We start from the raw sequence: 18,523 nt of genomic DNA, 5'->3' as shown, positions 1-18,523 counted from the left end.
CTGAGCACACTGTTAAATCATGATTTTGCAGAACCTTTGGTTTTGGACAGCTTCATTTTTTGGATTTGGGATAGATTACCTAGCAGTATGGAGTATGCTGTAAATAAAAATACAAGCTAGTGCTTTGTCTTAGTAGTTTTAAGAAATTAAAGCAAACAAATTTAAGTTTTCTTGCACTGAAAATAACCTATGATTGTATGTTTTGCATTCCTAGAAGTAGGTCAACTGTGTTTTTAAATTGTTGTAACTTCACACCTTTTTGAAATCTGCCCTACAAAATTTGTTTGGCTTAAACGTCAAAGCCGTGACAATTTGTTCTTTGATGTGATTGTATTTCCAATTTCTTGTTCATGTAAGATTTCAATAAAACTCAAAAATTTATTCAAAACAAAAACAAAAACCAAAAAAACCAGTAATTTTGAATTCTAAATCTGTGTGAAATATCATAGTAGTTAAACCCAGTCCCAGAGATCAACAGAAAATCACAGATGACCAGTCCACCCCAACCACCATCCTATTAAATTCATATTCATCACCACCTGTTGATCTGAGGTGCCAGGCTGATGAGCTCTACCTTGGAGCCATACTACAGCACCCTCCCCCAGGTAAGCAAGCAACAGTTTGTTAACTTGATACTCTCCCTTCACACAATCTTTTAAGTCCAGAAACAGGTGAAGTATTTGACAATCTTAGAAAGCGTTAATGTGTGAGGAAACTAAGACTAATTTACCTGAAATATTCCACAATAACGACAAAAAGGGCCCCACTCTATGCTCTGCTCCTGCCCTTCCAAAGACTAAGGCAGCCTCCACACAGGTCTCTCCTGGGGTCTGCGTGGTGATCAGTCCCCTCCTCACTACCTCTCTATCCACCCATCCCTCCTGCCAAGGTCAAATCCAATGACTTCATCTTACTGAAATGGAGCAGGACCCTGCGGGGCCCTCCCTGGTACAAATCCTTTCCACGTCCCCAGTTTCTTGTTTGCAGGAAATAGGCTTCATTCAGCCTCCCTGACCTTCCCTGAGTTCCAAGCGGCAGATTTAAACAGCTGCTAATCAGGGAAGGGAGGGGATGCAGAAACAAAGGCGGAGGAGTCAAGAAACAACAGTGCAACCCTCACCCCAAATTTTGCCTATAAAAACTTTTCCTCAAAAACCATCTAGGAGTTCGGGGGTTTTGAGTGTGAGCCATCTGTGCTCCTTGCTCAGCCCTACGGTAAACCCTTCTCTGCTCCAAACTCTGATGTTTTGGTTTGTTTGGCCTCACTGTGCCTTGGGCACAGGAACTTGTGTTCAGTAACATTATTTCCACTTTCTCACTTCTAAATGATTAACTTGCCTTCCTTACCGCTCCATTCAAGTCTGTTCCCTTCAAAGAGCTGAAATACCTTTCAAATTTAAAAGCAATTTTGCAAACCTTGTGTATGAACTATATTTTTTCCTCTAGTCCAGCGTGCCCAGCATAATCCATTATGGGGAAGTGATGTGACCAATCTAATGGGGATACTTTAATCCTTAGGAGTTTGGTTTGTGACCACCTCACCAACATTTCTAGCAGATGGCCAGGGATAGCTTTCTGGTTTACCCCCCAAAACATCCTACACGCAATCTGCCTGACAGTGTACCTCTCTGTCAATATCTCATCCACCTACCACTCCAAAAATCTAGCAAGCCCTCTTTCAAAAAAAGCTATGTGCTTTCTCTTCTAGATGACTTTCAGTCTTTCTAAACCAGACCAAAAGTAGAAGGTGCAAGATGATCTCTTGGATATAGAAAAAAGGTATTAGAATGCCTAATCATGTTTACTTGTCTCATTCTTTTATTTCTATTTTTGTGGATTTAATAATATTATAATTCATAAATATACAGATGTTGCAGATATGAGCAGAAAGTATTTTACTGATAGAACTGCTAGGTCAAAAATGTTTAGGCTGGGCTTCCCTGGTGGCACAGTGGTTAAGAATCCGCCTGCCAATGAAGGGGACACGGGTTCGAGCCCTGGTCCAGGAATATCCCACATGCCGCGGAGCAACTAAGCCCGTGCGCCACAACTACTGTGGCCTGTGCTCTAGAGCCCGCAAGCCACAACTACCAAGACCGCCTGCCACAACTACTGAAGCCCGTGAGCCTAGAGCCCATGCTCCACAACAAGAGAGGCCACCACAATGAGAAGCCCGCGCACCATAACAAAAAGTAGCCCCTGCTCACCGCAACCAGAGAAAGCCCGCATGCAGCAACAAAGACCCAACGCAGCCAAAAAAAAAAAAAAAAAAAGTTTAGGCTATTGCGCTAAAGAGTAACACTTTCTTATAATACACTTCTTGGTGCTCTAAGGACAATTCCTACTAAAATGCTGTATTCTAGTTGTTTGGCTAAGAAAATATTGTGTATTCATGTAGTATTTATTTTTTATTTTTAATTTATTTATTTTATTTATTTATTTTTGGCTGCATTGGGTCTTTGTTGCTGCACTCAGTCTTTCTCTAGTTGTGGCAAGAGGGGGCTACTCTTCATTGTGGTGCGCGGGCTTCTCACTGTGGTGGCTTCTCTTGTTGCAGAGCATGGGCTCTAGGTGCATGGGCTTCAGTAGTTGTGGCTCACGGACTTAGTTGCTCTGCGGCATGTGGGATCTTCCCTGACCAGGGCTAGAACCCGTGTCCCCTGCATTGGCAGGCGGATTCTTTTTTTTGGCAGGCGGATTCTTAACCACTGTGCCACCAGGGAAGCCCCTCATGTAGTATTTAGATGGTAACAATAGTCTCATTACTAAAATCAGACCTCACTCTTGGTTTTCCTATTATATCTCTGAATTATATTTTCTCATTCAGGTGTACTCTTAAAGACAGTCTCCATAGTTAAAGAAAAATTTTATCTTTACTTCAAAATTAAAACCAAGTAAATGATCAAACATCCTTTAAAAGATAAATGACACCCAAGGCAAATTTTCACACATATGGCGCTTTACAAAGTACAGGCACTGTTCTAACTTCTTTCTCATTTAATCCTCATAATATTATAATTATAAAATTATGTCATATTTATTTTTAATAAAATTAATTATAAAAATTAGTATATTTTAATAGATGGAGAAATTTTCTTTTGGAAAACTCAAGACACCTCTAAAACCATAGTAAATAATATTTTCAGTGAAAGAGTTCTGAAGACCAATCATTATTCTCTGTGCCTTTCACTTTCTTCATCTACCTATTGTCAAGGAATCCCAGTTATTAATGGTGTGGCCTTGGGCAGGCAACTTAACTACCCTGTGATGCAGAATCCTTATCTGCATTGAGTTCATTCATTGCAGTGCCTCCTCTGTGCCAGACACCGTTCTGGGCTGGGGGATACGTCTGTGAACAAAAGACAAGATCATGTTCTCAAGAAGCCGATTAGGTAATATCCGGATGGCACCTGGCCCAGAAGATAACTGCGCATCATGTCAGTCATCATTATTTCTCAAAACTAAGGATCACCTTAGTTATCATTATCTTAGTCCTACTTTCATGTTAAAATAAATTCCCATTTGCCTTATTTTACCTAGCCCCCAAATGTTTCTTAGCAAGAGAAAAAGGGCAGAAAAGTAAAATAATTCATCAGAATTTGGTACCAGCAAGCATATAAACATATAAACTCTACCTTTCCTTGAAAAGAATTGTTGTAAAGTGCTATAGATCCAGCCAACTACTGGGGACAAAACATATCACTGCCAGGAACAGGATTCTGCAAAGGACTTCTGATGGACAGCATCCCGCTGTGCTTTGGGCCCTCCCAGGACTTTTCAATGATGCTGATGAAGGTCTATTTACACCTGGAGGTTATAGCTGATGTGCTGCTGCACCTCTGACAGCTGCAAATTTTCACTGCAGTGCAACTTAATCCCTCATGATGTCAGCTTCCAGGCTGCCCTTACAAGACCTGCCATGAGAACATCTCTTTACTTATTCAAAATTATTATATAATCACAGGCCATGCTTGCCACGGTCACCATGCACAGAAAGCAGCCTGTCTTTCAGCACAGAATCTAAAACCACCAGCAGGAGAATAAATGAATTCTGCTGAATCCAAAGTAAACACGTGAAGTAAAATGATAACAGGAACTCTCAGGAGAGCACTTCCCTTATAAACAGCTTAGATCACTTCGCAAACACCTGGCTAAATCCAAATATCTGAGTCAGGCCCCGCATCTCCACCCGGGGCGGGGTCGGGGTGAAGGTCACAAATGCCACCTGCCACCACTGAAGACAGGATGCGCCTTAGCTGTTTAGGTTACAACCTCAAACACTTCCTGAGGAGCCAGGTAAAATCTACTTCTTAATATATATGTTTCACCCTATTCTGTTAAAAAGAAAAAAATCTGCAGCACAATCTTTGCAGTTTGCTGGTCGGCCAGGTAGTTGGCCATGATTTGACCTCACCCTTGGTATTTGCTCTGTCAGCATCAGAAACACAGCCAATCTTCCTCACCCCCGCAGCCTCCTCCTCCCCAAGTTCATGCACTGAAATTCAACATCAGGTTGCAGACTTAGACTCAACAGGCAATAGGAAGGAAGGAAGGAAGGAAGGAAGGAAGGAAGGAAGGAAGGAAGGAAGGAAGGAAGGAAGGAAGGAAGGAAGGAAGGGAGGAAGGGAGGAAGGGAGGGAGGAAGGGAGGGAGGGAGGGAGGGAGGGAGGGGATGAGAACGGGGATATGGGCTGAGCCCCAACTCTGTACTGTCCGTATCTCCAGCTCCTCCCACCGCAGGTCCCAATCTGGGAAGAGCCTGCTGCCTACAAGACTGTCTATAGAGGGCAGGTACCTCCCCCGACACTGGGCCCTTATGCTTCTCTGTAGCCCCCAACCCCCTCCTGAGACCAGGTCAGGGTTACCTGGACTTCCCATCAGTTCCATCACAGCTCATGCCTGATCTGGACATGCAAGTCCTTGCATCCCTGCATCCGACCTCTCATCCCCATGGTCCTCTCTCCCATCCCCCACCCTCCTTTCCTCATCCAGCATTTTCCCTATTCCAGTCCTCCCTCTACCTACAACCCCTTCCCTCTCCCTCTCCACCCAGTCTCTGGAACCTTCTTTCCATGGTTAAATTCCCTAGGGATTACTGGCAAGGGTTTTAGAGTCAGGGGATCTGGCAGTGCCCAGCCTCTGCCATTTTCCGGATGGGAGATGTTTAATGTCTTCAAACCTGAGATTCATCATCAGTACAGCAGGGTTTACCTATCTCGGAAAGTGAGGATTAAATGAAACATACACATAAAGCATTTAGCAAAATCCCCGCACACTTTCAAATATGAAATAAGTGCCCGTTTTGTACCAGGAAAATCATAAATCATAAATAAATCATAAATCATTTTCTCCCCCCCCCGCACCTTTTTATTTTTCATGGTGGTAAAATAAACACAACATGAACTTTACCATTTTAGCCATTTTTAAGTGTACACTTCAGTGGCACTAAGTACATTCACACTGTTGTGCAACCTTCACCACCATCCATCTCCAGAACTTTCTCAGCTTCCCAAACTAAAACTCTGTATCCATTAAACACTCACTCCCCATCCCCCCTTCCCCGCCTTGGACAGGGCCTCTCTCTACTGGGAGGTGCTGGTGGAGGGCTTCTCTTCCAATCCCATGTAAAAAATTCATCCTCCTTTGAGGCGCTCACGACTCACAGTCATACCACCCTCCACCCCAATTCTCAGCTGTCACCTACCTATTTTTGGTAACTTCTCCTCGTTCACCAGGCAAAAGGGGAGGGGCTCAGTTCACAATCATCTCTTCAGCCACCAGTCAGCTCCCAAAGGAATGAATGAGAGCAGATGGGTTGGGGGGTGGAGGAGGTATTTTTACAACCTGGATTGGAATCCATCAATTATTAACTGTGTGACACTGAGTCACACCTTAACCTCTCTGGGCTTAGTTGCCTCACCTATTAATGGGAATAATAATACTTCATCATGAAGTTGTTGAATTAACAGTTCACAGCACTGAGAGCAGTGCCTAGCACACAGCATTAGGACGTGACACAGTTACTATCACCGTCACTGCACTTGAGCCTCTGATCCTTGGACTCTAGTGGACTAGAGTCCACGCCATTCCCAGGGCCACAACTTAGAGTCAGAGGGCACAATTCATTGCTCTTGCTGGTGACCACAACCTTCTGTCCCTCCAGCTCTCACACCCCCTCATCCCCAGGGTACTTGTTCTCCAGTGTCCCTGGGTGTGCCTCTTTCTTCATTGAGGGTGATCTTCTGACCCACCCCCCTCGCCAGCACCCTTGATGCTCTGCACCCCTCTTCTCTGGCCACATCAATGGGAGTCCACACCACTACTCAGCTTCTCCACACCTATGCCCTAGGCCTAAAAGTCCCCAAAGAGAAGTGGCACCTCGCATGGAGACACGCCACTACACTTGAATATCTCTACCCAAAAGGGCCCCCGGTATCCTAAAAAAGCCCCTCCCATTCCCCAAACAACTATCTCAAACTTTGATCACCATTCTCCTCAACCCTGCTCTAGCTTTCCTCCCACTTTACCCAGAAACCCAAAAAAGCAGGCTTGCTATGCTAACACCCCAATTTCCTGCCCCTGTTCTTTACCCACCAATGTATCCACATGCACCTCCCCTGGCCTTTCCTCTTCACTCCTATTCCCAATCAACCTTTCCACCGGCCTCTGCTACAAACACCCTCCCGCGCTCCACCTACCTCACACTTACCTACTTTGTTCCCCACTGTTTACCTTCCACACCTCAGCTTGTGTCCCCTCCACCCAACCGCCACCTCACCTCGCTACTCCCTTAAGATGCTGCTCAAAAATCACCTCCTCCAAGAAGTCTCCCCACACTCCTCCGACTCCTGTAATATTCCACACACACCTCAACAAACTTCACATTGCCATTTCTTCTGACTCTGTCTCTCCCTGAGACAGAGGTACATGGTCCATTGCACATTCTCAGTGCCTGGCACATAGGGGTAGCAATAACTGCTGAAGTGTTTTATTAAATGTTTTATTAGAAACATCACCAATTAAGATTTGTGATCAGTCACTTACATATGATGCCATATATTTTCTTCCTCTGATCTAGACTAAGAAGCGTCCCTTCCCCCTGCCTGCCCAGAACAAATATTCCTTTGATGAAGGAAAGAACCAGAAACAAAACACTACTTCCTCCTCAACCAAAAGAGAAAACCTAAAATAGCAAGACAGTTTATGAAAAATATCCAGCTGACACTGGCTTAGGTAGGGATAAGTACAGTTGTCCATGCTTAAGAAGGGTAAGGGAAGTTTACTTTGGACGGCTATTTGGGACAGGCAATGAGATTCAAGTACTAAACAAGAGAGTTGACCAAAATGATAAGTCTTGGGTCTATTGTAGGGCAAGGAAGGAAGAGGAAGCAAGTAACTCCAGTGGAAATTTCCCTCCTTTGTCTAGTTTCACTTCAGGTATGGCTTCCATACTAATTTCTTGATACTAACTTACGACGATTTAATTTATAGGAAGTGATTTCAAACGGCCCCAGGGCACTGCAGATGGTACCTCAGGGGCCCATCTGTTTCAGGATGAAAGCTTGGCGCACACCATTACATCACTCTGACCTTCCTCAGCAACTTCCTATCCGACAAAATCTAGACGTTTGCTCTGTCAACAAGATATTTGTGTTTGTCCCCAGCTCTGGCCTTGGTTCCTGATTAGTTTTAAAATCATTATGCACCCAAGCTGAATAGGGTTACTGTTAGCAGCTGTAAGGTTCTCTTCTGGGCAAATCCCCAAGTCTGTGGTTTTCAGGGAGTGATTTCTGTCCTTTCCGCATAATTACACACTCTCCTGATTGATGAGATGATCAGTCCTCCTACCCCCATCCAGAGCGAAAGCCTCTCTCTTCCCGCTCTATTTATTTTCCCAGGGACCAGAGAGGAGGGGAGAATGGCATGGGGAGGGCGGCCTTGGGCTCTCCCCACATAAATGCTCAGGCGTTATACAACTGTCCCAGTCCAGACGTGCCATTCCTTCCAGCCCCTGAAAGCTTCCCACATTGGTTAACACCATTTGAGGTATTGAAAACACGTGGCAGGAAACCAGCTGCTATTCCTAGATGCTCACAGACCGCCCCCCAACACCCCAGTGCCCGCTAGCACAGGTCTACTTCAGTCAAGCATGGTCCCCGAATCACACACATCCGTGATCACCTCTGAAAGTGCATCCGTAACCTACAACCTCCCAACTTTTCACCCGCCTCTGTTCTCCACAGAGCACAACCACAGACATAATGTTAACTGTGAGTGCCTGGTAGGCGACAGACCACAACCTTGGCAAAAATTACATTTTAAACAGGTTTTGGGTTTTTGTTGTTGTGGAAGAGGGGGTTACACGTACTGATCGTTACAGCTTACTCTGAAATACTTGCAAGAATAAGGTGGGTCAATAGGTAGGTATGTAATAAAGCAAAGACCACAAAATCCTAATTGTAGAATCTAGGTGATGGGTACGTTCACTATACATTTCTTTCAAATTCTCTTTGGCGTTTGAGTGTTTTCTTAATTAAATGTTGGAGGGAAATGTTCTTAGTGCCTTTCTAAAAAATTAACTGAATTCCAGACTTCATTTGTGTTTCACCAGCTTTCCCACTAATGTCCTCTTTCCATTCCAGGATCCATATCCAGGATCCCACTTTGCAAATTACTCATCCTATCTCCCTAGTCTCCTCTGGTCTGTCACACTTTCTCAGTCTTCCCTTGTTTTTCATAACCTTGATGGTTTTGAAGAATACTGGGCAGGAACTGTGTATTATATCCCTCAATTCAGATTTGTCTGATGTTTTTTCTCACAGTTAGACTGGGGTGATGGGTTCTGAAGCGGGAACCATGGAGATAAGTTGTCTTTCTCATCACATCATATTAAGGGTGCATGCTCTCCGCATGACCACTGGTGATATCAACCTTGATTATTTGGTTAAGGTAGTGTTTATGAGTTTTCTCGACTGTAAATTTCCCTTTTCATTCTTTCTATAATATCTATTCCTTAAAAGCAAATCACTAAATTCAGCCCACACTCAAGAGCTGGGGGAAATGAAGCCCCCGCTCCTGAAGGGGTAAGTATCTAAATAAACCATTTGGAATTCTTCTATAATGAGGACACCTCTTTTCCCTACATAGCTTATGTATATTTACTTTAATCTTTGGGTTACAATGCAGTACCGCTCTATTTATTTTGTTGCTCAAGTTGTTCCAGCTTTGGCTATTAGGAGCTCTTTGAGGTTGGCTCCTATGTCCTTTGGCATGCCCCAGCCTTTGTTTTTTGAGCATTTCCTTATTTTCTGGTAATACAAGATGCTCTAGACCTATAATTATCCATTTCTCCAAGAAGTCCTCATTACTTTTATTGAAGAATGGTATTTAGAAACCAAGACCTGGGTATACTGTGGCTACTGGGGTGTCATTGTTTCCAAGCCCTCTCAGTGAACAGATCTAGAAAATACATGTATGTATACTGACCCACGTATGCACACTCACCTATCTACATGAAGCTAAACATAGGTTCATACTGAGTTCACAGTGATGTCTCCAACTCTAATCCAGTACTGCATAGTAGCCGGCAGCCTTCTGCCCTTGCTTATCTGTAAATTCTCTCTCCAACGGTGGGAAATCTGGCTCCACCTTCCACTATCCATTTATTTATTTGTTTGACCCCTGAATACATTTCAGAATTGTTAACCTGTACTCCCATGAGAAACCACCTTACCAACTAGAGTACATTGTTGATATACAGTTTGTTTTGTCTTTAGCCTTACAGTGTCTAGTCAAAACACCATTTTCCAAAGTTACTTAGGTTTATGCCTTTTTGTCCTCACCCCCTTCAGTGAGGTTATGCCATACAATTGTAATACAGGGAGATTCTTTTGCCAAAGTCTGCATTCACCCTGGGACACACACCCACACACCCTCCAGTTTTTTGTTTTTAATTTGTATACATTTCTTACCTAAAGTTCTTTTTCTTTTCCTGCTTTATTGAGGTATAATTGACAAAATTATGTAAGATAGTTACAGCACACAAGGTCATGTTTTGATGTACATATACATTGTGAAAGGAGTCTCCCCCACCCAAGTTAATTAACACACCTATCATCTCACATATTTACTTTTTTTTTTGGTGAGAACATGTAAGTTCTGCTCTCTTAGCAAATTTCAATTATACAATACAGTGTTGTCAACTATAGTCGCCACTGGATCCTCAGACCTTATTCATCTTAAAACTGAAAGTCTGTACCCTTCTACCAAACTCTATTTCCCTCGTCTCCACCAACCACTTTTCTAGTCTCATTCTACAAGCTCAACCTTTTTTCTTTTATTTTTTTTAATGATTCCACATATCAATGATACCATGAAGTGTTTTTCTCTATCTAGCTTATTTCACTTAGCATAATGCCCTCCAGGTTTGGCCGTGTTCTCGCAAATAACAGAATTTCCTTCGTTTTTTAAGGCTGAATATTATTCTATTGTGTATATATATCACATTTTTAATATCCATCATCCACTGACGGACACAGGTTGTCTGCATAAGTTCCTTAGTGCCAATCTAAATAAATAGTCTATTTAAATACTGGACATCACTTTCTATTGGTATACATGTTTTATTTTATCCTTAGTACTTTAGTACTTATATCTGAGTGTATCCCACAACACCTATAATAATCCTGAACCACAGTGATTACTCAAATACTAATAAAATGAACAGATTCTACGAATATATTTTTTAAAACTACTATGCTAAATTGACTGTAACAGTTTAACTGCTAGGGAATAAAACTTTAGAGGAAGAATGTTCATTGCAGTGTTATTTAAAATTCAATAATAAGTAAATAGTTTTAAATTATACTATATTATAAAATATAAAATTATATTATACCTATAGGCTGGAATATGAATTACATGCAATCATTAGAAATCACTTGTTAAATACATACTAATATGAGATAATATGTACCTTATGTGTATCTAAAAACGGTAAACCATGCAATAAAAAGGACAGCATATCGTTTAACACATCTATCATATACATGTACATCTGTGTAAAGAAAGAACACTGAAGGAAGGACATACCAAAAAATTATTTTTTTAAGTTCCTTTCTGTCTTCTTTTTAAATTAAAATTAAAGGAGAGAAGATTGTTTGCTACATGGGAAACTTTACAGAGGATTCTTCCAAGACATAAGGCATTGGACCAGACAAAGAGGAGAAACAAAATCAGGAGTTATCTACTGGAGCTCCATATCGGGTAAGGACCAAAGAAAAGGGAGCAAAAAGCACAGTTGGTGGATGCCCTCAGGTCACCTATAACCTGAGACTAACATAAAGAAGGTGAGGACAGTGGTGCCTGTGCTAATACGTCCACTACAGACAGAAGTACAATAGTGGAATGGAGAGCTGTCTGGGAAGCATCCTGAGAAATGTGGGGCTTGGACAGAGCCTTCAAGGACAGGAAAGATCTAAATGGGGGAAGGAAGGAGGCAGTGTGAATGGGGACAGGTATTAATAAGTCTACCCACCCACCTGGAAGTTTTCTCATCCCATTCCATAAAAACCCAAGGAAGACCTTAAGAAATGACAGCCACAGCGGGAGCTTCCGTTTAAAGTTTCCCGCCCTCTTGGCAAAGGGCTTGCAGGGAGTGAGGCAGGATTACCTAACAGGATCTGGTTAGCCTATAGCAGATTGGATAACACTCAAGTGGCTGATAACAGGGGCCTAGCTCTGGGTTTTCAAAGATTAACATTTTTACAGTGGAATTTACACTCTATCCCTATAAAAAGTGCTTTTATTTATTTATTTTTGGCTGCATTGGGTCTTCATTGCTGCACGTGGGCTTTCTCTAGTTGTGGCTCGCAGGCTCAGTACTTGTGGCGCACGGGCTTAGTTGCTCCACGGCATGTGGGATCTTCCCAGACCAAGGCTCGAACCCGTGTCCCCTGCATTGGCAGGCAGATTCTTAACCACTGCACCACCAGGAAGCCCAAAAGTGCTTTTTAAAATAGAACAACACAAATAAACACATGGTAACCATCCATTACACTGAAAAGTTCAATGGCGACAATGACTAACTTTCAGCTTGTTATAACTTTCCAAGGCACTGTGCCCACCTGCCAGCCACCTCCAGGACCAGATCACACACAGGTGTAAACACAGAAAGAGCTATAGGACAACCTTCTACAAACGCAGGGCCACACACCCAGAGAATCCGCATCTCAATTCTAAGAGCTCAGGAGGAACAAGTATTTGGTTAACATTTAACCAGACAAGGCAGCAGATGTTTTACACAAGTTATCTCTTAGTCTTCACAACCAGCAAGGCAAGGATTAGTCTTGTAAATGGCCACAGTTTGGAAATGGCAAAACTTCAATTCACACTCAGCTCCATCCAGCTCCAAGCCTGTCATCTTTCACTTGGAGTGGTGTCATGTGTTTCAACAAACCTCAAAGGCAGACTTAAACATACCTTTAGTATCACTCGTTTACAAAAAAGAGATATCTGATCAGTTTTTTCTCAAAATAGTTATTTTACAATATAATTCATATATGATGCCAAGAATTCAATTTAAAAATCTAAAGCATATTTTCAAGCCCCAATGCAATAAAGTTAACCACTTATGATTTAGCAAAATAATATCAATATTACAAAGCCCACAAAGAAATCAACTTGATTACAAGTTGTAAATTTTTTTTAAATGATGGCATGTCTAAAATATTAAAAACTGAACTTTTTTGCAATATGAAGATCTCAAATTGAGACATGAACATCAAGATTGATCTTTTTTATTCTCAATGAGGACTAATCTAGTTTGTATTCTAAAATATATTATCCTCTTCCTCTCTATATCACTTCTCCTCCCCTTCCACTTACTCTCCCCTCCCCACAAAAAGAGGTTCTCCTTCTACCATTAATTGCAAAACAAAAGTTCTACTCTGTGATCTATAAACCATGAAATATGAAATATAAAAGGTTAGGACCCATTGATAGTTTAATCTCTGTTGTCCTGAGACAGAAACCCCCCTAGAAGGTTAAAACCAAGTATGTCAGGTATACGAGAGTTACTTTGTCCAAACCACCTGAAAAGTTTTCCATATTAAAATGATTTAATTTCTTAAGCTCTCTTTAAATGCTTTGGAGTGACACTGTCAAATACACACTGTAGATGTTTGGAGTATCACTGCCAAACCTTAGCATATTCATTCACACAGGAAGCACTCAAATGCTATTTGTTACAGAGTAAAAGCAATTCAGGACAAAAGACAATGTCTTCTCTTTAGGCAAACCAGAATAAAACTTTAGGAATTAATTTTTTTAATTAACAAGAAAGCTTAAGGGTTGAAATTTGGAAGTGGAGAGAAAGGAAATGCTGATGTTCTTATTTTTTTGAAGATTTTTTTTTTTAAATACAGATTGTAAAAGTAACAAATAATGAAAAATATGGTATAAAGTAATTTTTTAACCAAGGAAAACTGTCAACCCTACCATCCAAAGATCTTCCACACTTGTTTTCTATGTACACAAACACATTTAAAGGGGCCCAGCTTAGAACCTGTACATAGTAGACCCTTAAATGTGTCAAACAGTTACATAATACATACTTTGAAGGGAAAAAAAAAAGCATAAATGTGATTACAGCATACGTACTATTCTGTGGTCTATTTTTCAACTTAACAGTAGACAGAAGACATCTTTCCACACCACTCCACTCAGCTCCCCCCTCACCATGTACAAAAGGGCTCGTTATTCCATTGTATGGGTGACCAAGTTTTCACCAAGCTCCTTTTGAGGTAAACATTTGGTTTTCCCACTTTTTTTTTTTGCTATGAAGCAGTACTGCAATGAAAATCTATATAACTTTATGTGTTTGTACAATTATTTCCTTAGTATAAATTTCCGGTGCTGGAATTTCTGGGTCAAAGAGTTGTCATGCTTTAAATTAGCACACTGACAGGTTACCCTCCAGAAGAGATGTCCCCATTTATTCTACCAACACTGTATGACAGTACTCATTTCCCCATCACCCTTACCAACACTGGTATTATTCTTTTTCATCAAACCATCAGGAAAAAAAGTTCTATTAGCATTTAGTGAGCTCCTACCCTGTGCCAGGTGCCATCTTAAAAGGTTTATGTGTATTAGGATAACCCTGTGGAGGTAGGTCCCCCATCCAGCAGTCTAACTGATGGGAAACTAATGCCCAGATATGTTAAGTAACTTGCCCAAGGCCATACACTGTGTCAAAGATGCTACTGGGGTTTGAACCCAGTTCACCCATCACCAGAACACACAGTAGAGCAATTAAATTTCTTGCAAAGGTCAAAAACCTGTTCACTCACTTACTCTCAATGGAACCCAACCATCTCTTCCCCCAGCAAAACCTGCTGAAAATTCTGATTTCATGATCAGTAGAAAGACTGCTGGGCTGGGGTTAGGAGAACTGAATTCAAGGTTGAATTCAGCCACTTACAGGTAGCTGCTGTGTGACTCTGGGAAGACTGCTTACCGAGTCTCTTTCCTTGGCTGTAAACTACCCATATCTACCATCTCTATCTCAAAATGCTGCTGCAAAGCCCAAAAGGAACCTCCATTCCTTCAAAAATAGCACTTTCCCTATGCCCTGCACTGGTGACAAGAGGCCACCCCAGCTCCAAGGGTCTAGGAAAGATGAACATCAACCCAGAAAACCAGCACAGCTAGGAGAGCACACAGGAGCGTGAGTGATTCAAGGGGCCACGGGTAAATGAGTCACAGTGTACCACAAAATAGCAGCCATCCAAAAAGGCAAGGAGAACAACGACACAACACCTGGGAAAACGCATGAAGTCACACTGAACAGAAAAGCCTCTAAGTAAATGTATATTTTAGTTACAATTATATTTTTTACAAAGGCATATGCAAAGAAAGCAAGGGAATAAAGTCATGGATGTTGCATTAAACAAATAATATTCTTTTCTCCCCTTTCCCAAACTTTACAGAGCATCATTTAACATTTATAATTCTTAAAATATTTTAATTGCTAGGAGAGCACAGATGGAAGTGATTAATTCTGACTGAAATAATGTATGTGAAAGTGGGACGCTCTAAAACCCCCCATGAATGGTATTACTGTCAGAGCATGAAATAATCTAACATTCCACATAATGGCATTACAGTGCACTAACACAAGTTATTTTTACACTCTGCCACTTGGTTTCCAGCTCACCTGATAATGTACAGCATCAGTCATTTCTTTAAAGTATTTTCTTTATTTTAAAGAAATGCGTGCATGTGGGAAAATGGCCAAACAGTACAAGAGGGTCTGCAGTAAAATGCAAGACTGTCGTCTATCCCAGCCCCCCAGCTCCCTCCCACAGGCAATAAGTAGTCGCTTATTAATACATATACACTTCCAAAGATGCCCAATGCATTTTTTTTTCATTTAGTAATATTCTTGTAAGTTTTTCCTTAAGAGCACAAATAAACCTACCTCATTCTTTTAACATCTGCAGATCACTTTACTGTATGGGCACACCAGAATTTACCAGACTCTACACTATGAAAATGTCTGACAAAACTAGCAACCACTATTTACATAATTCTTTTCCCTTACATTGGATTCCCCATCCTAGCAAATTTTATGTCTTCTAAGCCCTTCAGCCAGCATACCAGGCCCACCAGGACCTTCACAGACACCAGACTCTCGGGGCTCCTTTCCCTGTACTTCCTGCTTCCAGCCAAACCCAGGCTGCATACACTTCTCCCAGATACTCCGTCCATCCATTGCTTATGCTGTTGCTTTGGCTGCAACCCATCCCACATTCCTTTGCTTGGTTAATTCTTACTCAGTCCTTTAAGTCAGGGCTTGGGCATAACCTCCTTCAGGAAGGAAAGGATTTCCCAGCCCTCAAGGCAGAGGAAATGCTCCTGTGCTCGGTTCCTGCCTTAGCCTGGGTCTTGGCACCTAACCGCCTCACGATGAATGTGTATGCATCAGCCCTGACCACTAGAATTTAAGCTCCCCAGGACAGAAACCACCTCTTACTGATCTCTGTAACTGCTGGAGTTTAGTACAAAGTCTAGCACACTAACTGTATTTAATACCCGTTGAATCAAGCTGAAATGAATAAGGAAACTTCTGAACACCTCTTACCTTGGTAAGAGGGCTTGGTAGGTACCAAGCCCTACCAAGATGTACTGTACGAACATTATTTCTCACTGGGTACAATGATCCCCATTTTACAGATGAAGAAACTGAGGGCCCCGAAGTTAAGACATTTGTCCAAGGGCATTAATGGAGAACTGAAATTTGAAACAAAGTCTACTTTACTCCAGAATCACTGATCTCTCCATTATGCTCTTCTTCTACATGTTTGGATGCTGGAAGTTAAGTGAAGAGGTCAAATGAGCAGTCCCTAAGGGTAGGAAATGTTAATTAACATTGTGGATAATCTAAGGGCACTGTGGTTCCCCCCTCCAAAAGAAGTCAGCCAAAAGCAATCGATAATGTAGGACTAAAATGGCAAAACAACAAAAGGGTTATGAACAAGTAAATCTTGTCTATAGAATCCACAAATATGCACTAAGCACACCCAGGCTGAGTCTTTCAGGAGCCATTCAAAATGAGAACAAGCAGACTTAAGCAACTGCAATAGCCCCACTTAATTCCACCAGCTTGCTCTCCCTGTGAGCACTGCTAGTTTGTCCCAAATTTCTCCCCACTCCCCAACACTGCACCATCTAAGTCTCCAGACCACTTACTAAAACTGACCTTTGCACGAGCACTCCTAAAGGATTTAAAAGTTGACTGGTTCTGCACTGACAGATAGCTACACCTATCATGGGCAAGAGGTGGGACAGAAGGGCAGCACTGCAGGAGTAGGTACCAGGGTCCTGTTAACCTGCTATGAGACCTGGGGCCGGATGCGGACCCTCCAAACTGGGCAGCGTAAGAATACCTACTTCCTCTTAAGGTCTTTAAGAAAATGACCTCGCACAGAAACAGACCCAACACAGCCATAAATAAATAAATAAATAAATAAATAAATAAATAAATTTTTTAAAAAAAGAAAGAAAGAAAAGAAAATGAAAGTAGGTAATTTAAGAATAAGCACTTACCACAGAACTGGCACAAAGTTAAGGGCTCACTGGCATCTATACAGTGACTGAAGAAATCAACCAGAGTGCAAGTGGACCCCCTCCCGTTCCCTCCACCAGGATGGGGACTAAGGAAAGGCAACTGAGAAGCCCCCTAATTAACACAGGAAGTAGTAAATGGCATTTAGCAAAGGTGGGAAAACCAGAGGAGGCAGCTCCTCCCCTCCCACACAGGAGAAATATGAACCAATCAGCAGCAGTCAATGAACCCAAACCCTGTTCACTAGGGGAGACAAAGAAGCAAAACTTATCCCAAGGGTAACCAGACACCAGCAAAAAAGACACACAGGCTGAAAACAAAAACCAAAAACCCTTTCTCGCCTATCATCAGCTACACCCAAACAAGAATGCCTCCTGACTCTGGAGGAAAGGTGGAATAAGGTAGGTAAGGGCTGTAAAGAAACGCACTGTGCAGTCAGCCCTGAATATACTGCCCAGTGTAGTGAGTAGGCACTTGTGGTGTGCTGACTGAAGCACATCTCCACTCCTCACCCTCCCTCCCACGGTTAGGGAGTATGGCTGGGTTTGGGTCCAGGTGTTTGGACCCATGTCACTCAATTCCCAAAACAACCTTCAAAAGTACCAGCATTCCAAAGTCACAGAAAACAAGCTCAGGGAGGCTAGGTAGTCCGCCCAGGGTCACACTGATGTTAAGGGGCTGAGCTGGGACTTGAACCCAGTCTGTCTGGCTTCAAAGTCTCATGTACCAAAAAAATGATAAGACAGGGGTAGGGGGTGGAGGGGCTCTGGGGGGAGGGAAGGGGGGGAAGTCAGTGAAGGTGGCCAAAAGGTAAAACTCGTAGTTATGAAATAAGTCCTGGGGATATAATGTACAGCATGGTGACTATAGTTAATGATACTGTATTGTATATTTGAAAGTTGTCAAGAGAATAGATCTTAAAAGTTCTCCTTACAAGGGAAAAAAAACTGTAGCTTTGTGTGGTGATGCATGTTAACTAGACTTACTGTGGTGATCATTTCACAGCGTCTACAAATGCTGGATCATTGTGTTGCACACCTCAAACTAATATAATGTTACATGTCAATTCTATCTCAATAGGAAAAAAAAAAAAAGACCCAACTGACACAGAAGAAGGAGAGAGGGATCCAGGCTGGGGTCAGGACTAATAACAAGCAAATAGTGTAATAACCAGCGGGCTGATTGGGTTTAAAACCCAGATTTCAAAGAGTTGAGTCCGTTTCAGTGACTTTTTTTTTCCAGCTTTATTGAGATATCATTGATATGTATGTAAGTTTAAGGCATACAACATGATGATTTGACACACATATATAGTATTGCAAAATGATTACCACATTAAGGTTAGTTCATACCTCCATCCCCTCACATAATTACCACTTGCGTCTGTGTGTGGTG

General features: G+C 42.0%; 1 protein-coding gene across 6 annotated transcripts in view; it reads right to left on the bottom strand.

Annotated features, from left to right (window-relative positions):
- Nucleotides 1–18,523, bottom strand: part of TANC1 (tetratricopeptide repeat, ankyrin repeat and coiled-coil containing 1) — a 240,369-nt gene that overhangs the window by 205,748 nt on the left and 16,098 nt on the right. The window lies entirely within an intron of this gene.

This window comes from Balaenoptera musculus, chromosome 7 (genome assembly GCF_009873245.2).
Source record: "Balaenoptera musculus isolate JJ_BM4_2016_0621 chromosome 7, mBalMus1.pri.v3, whole genome shotgun sequence".
NCBI lineage: Eukaryota > Metazoa > Chordata > Mammalia > Artiodactyla > Balaenopteridae > Balaenoptera > Balaenoptera musculus.
This window is presented reverse-complemented; position numbering and strand designations above follow the sequence as displayed.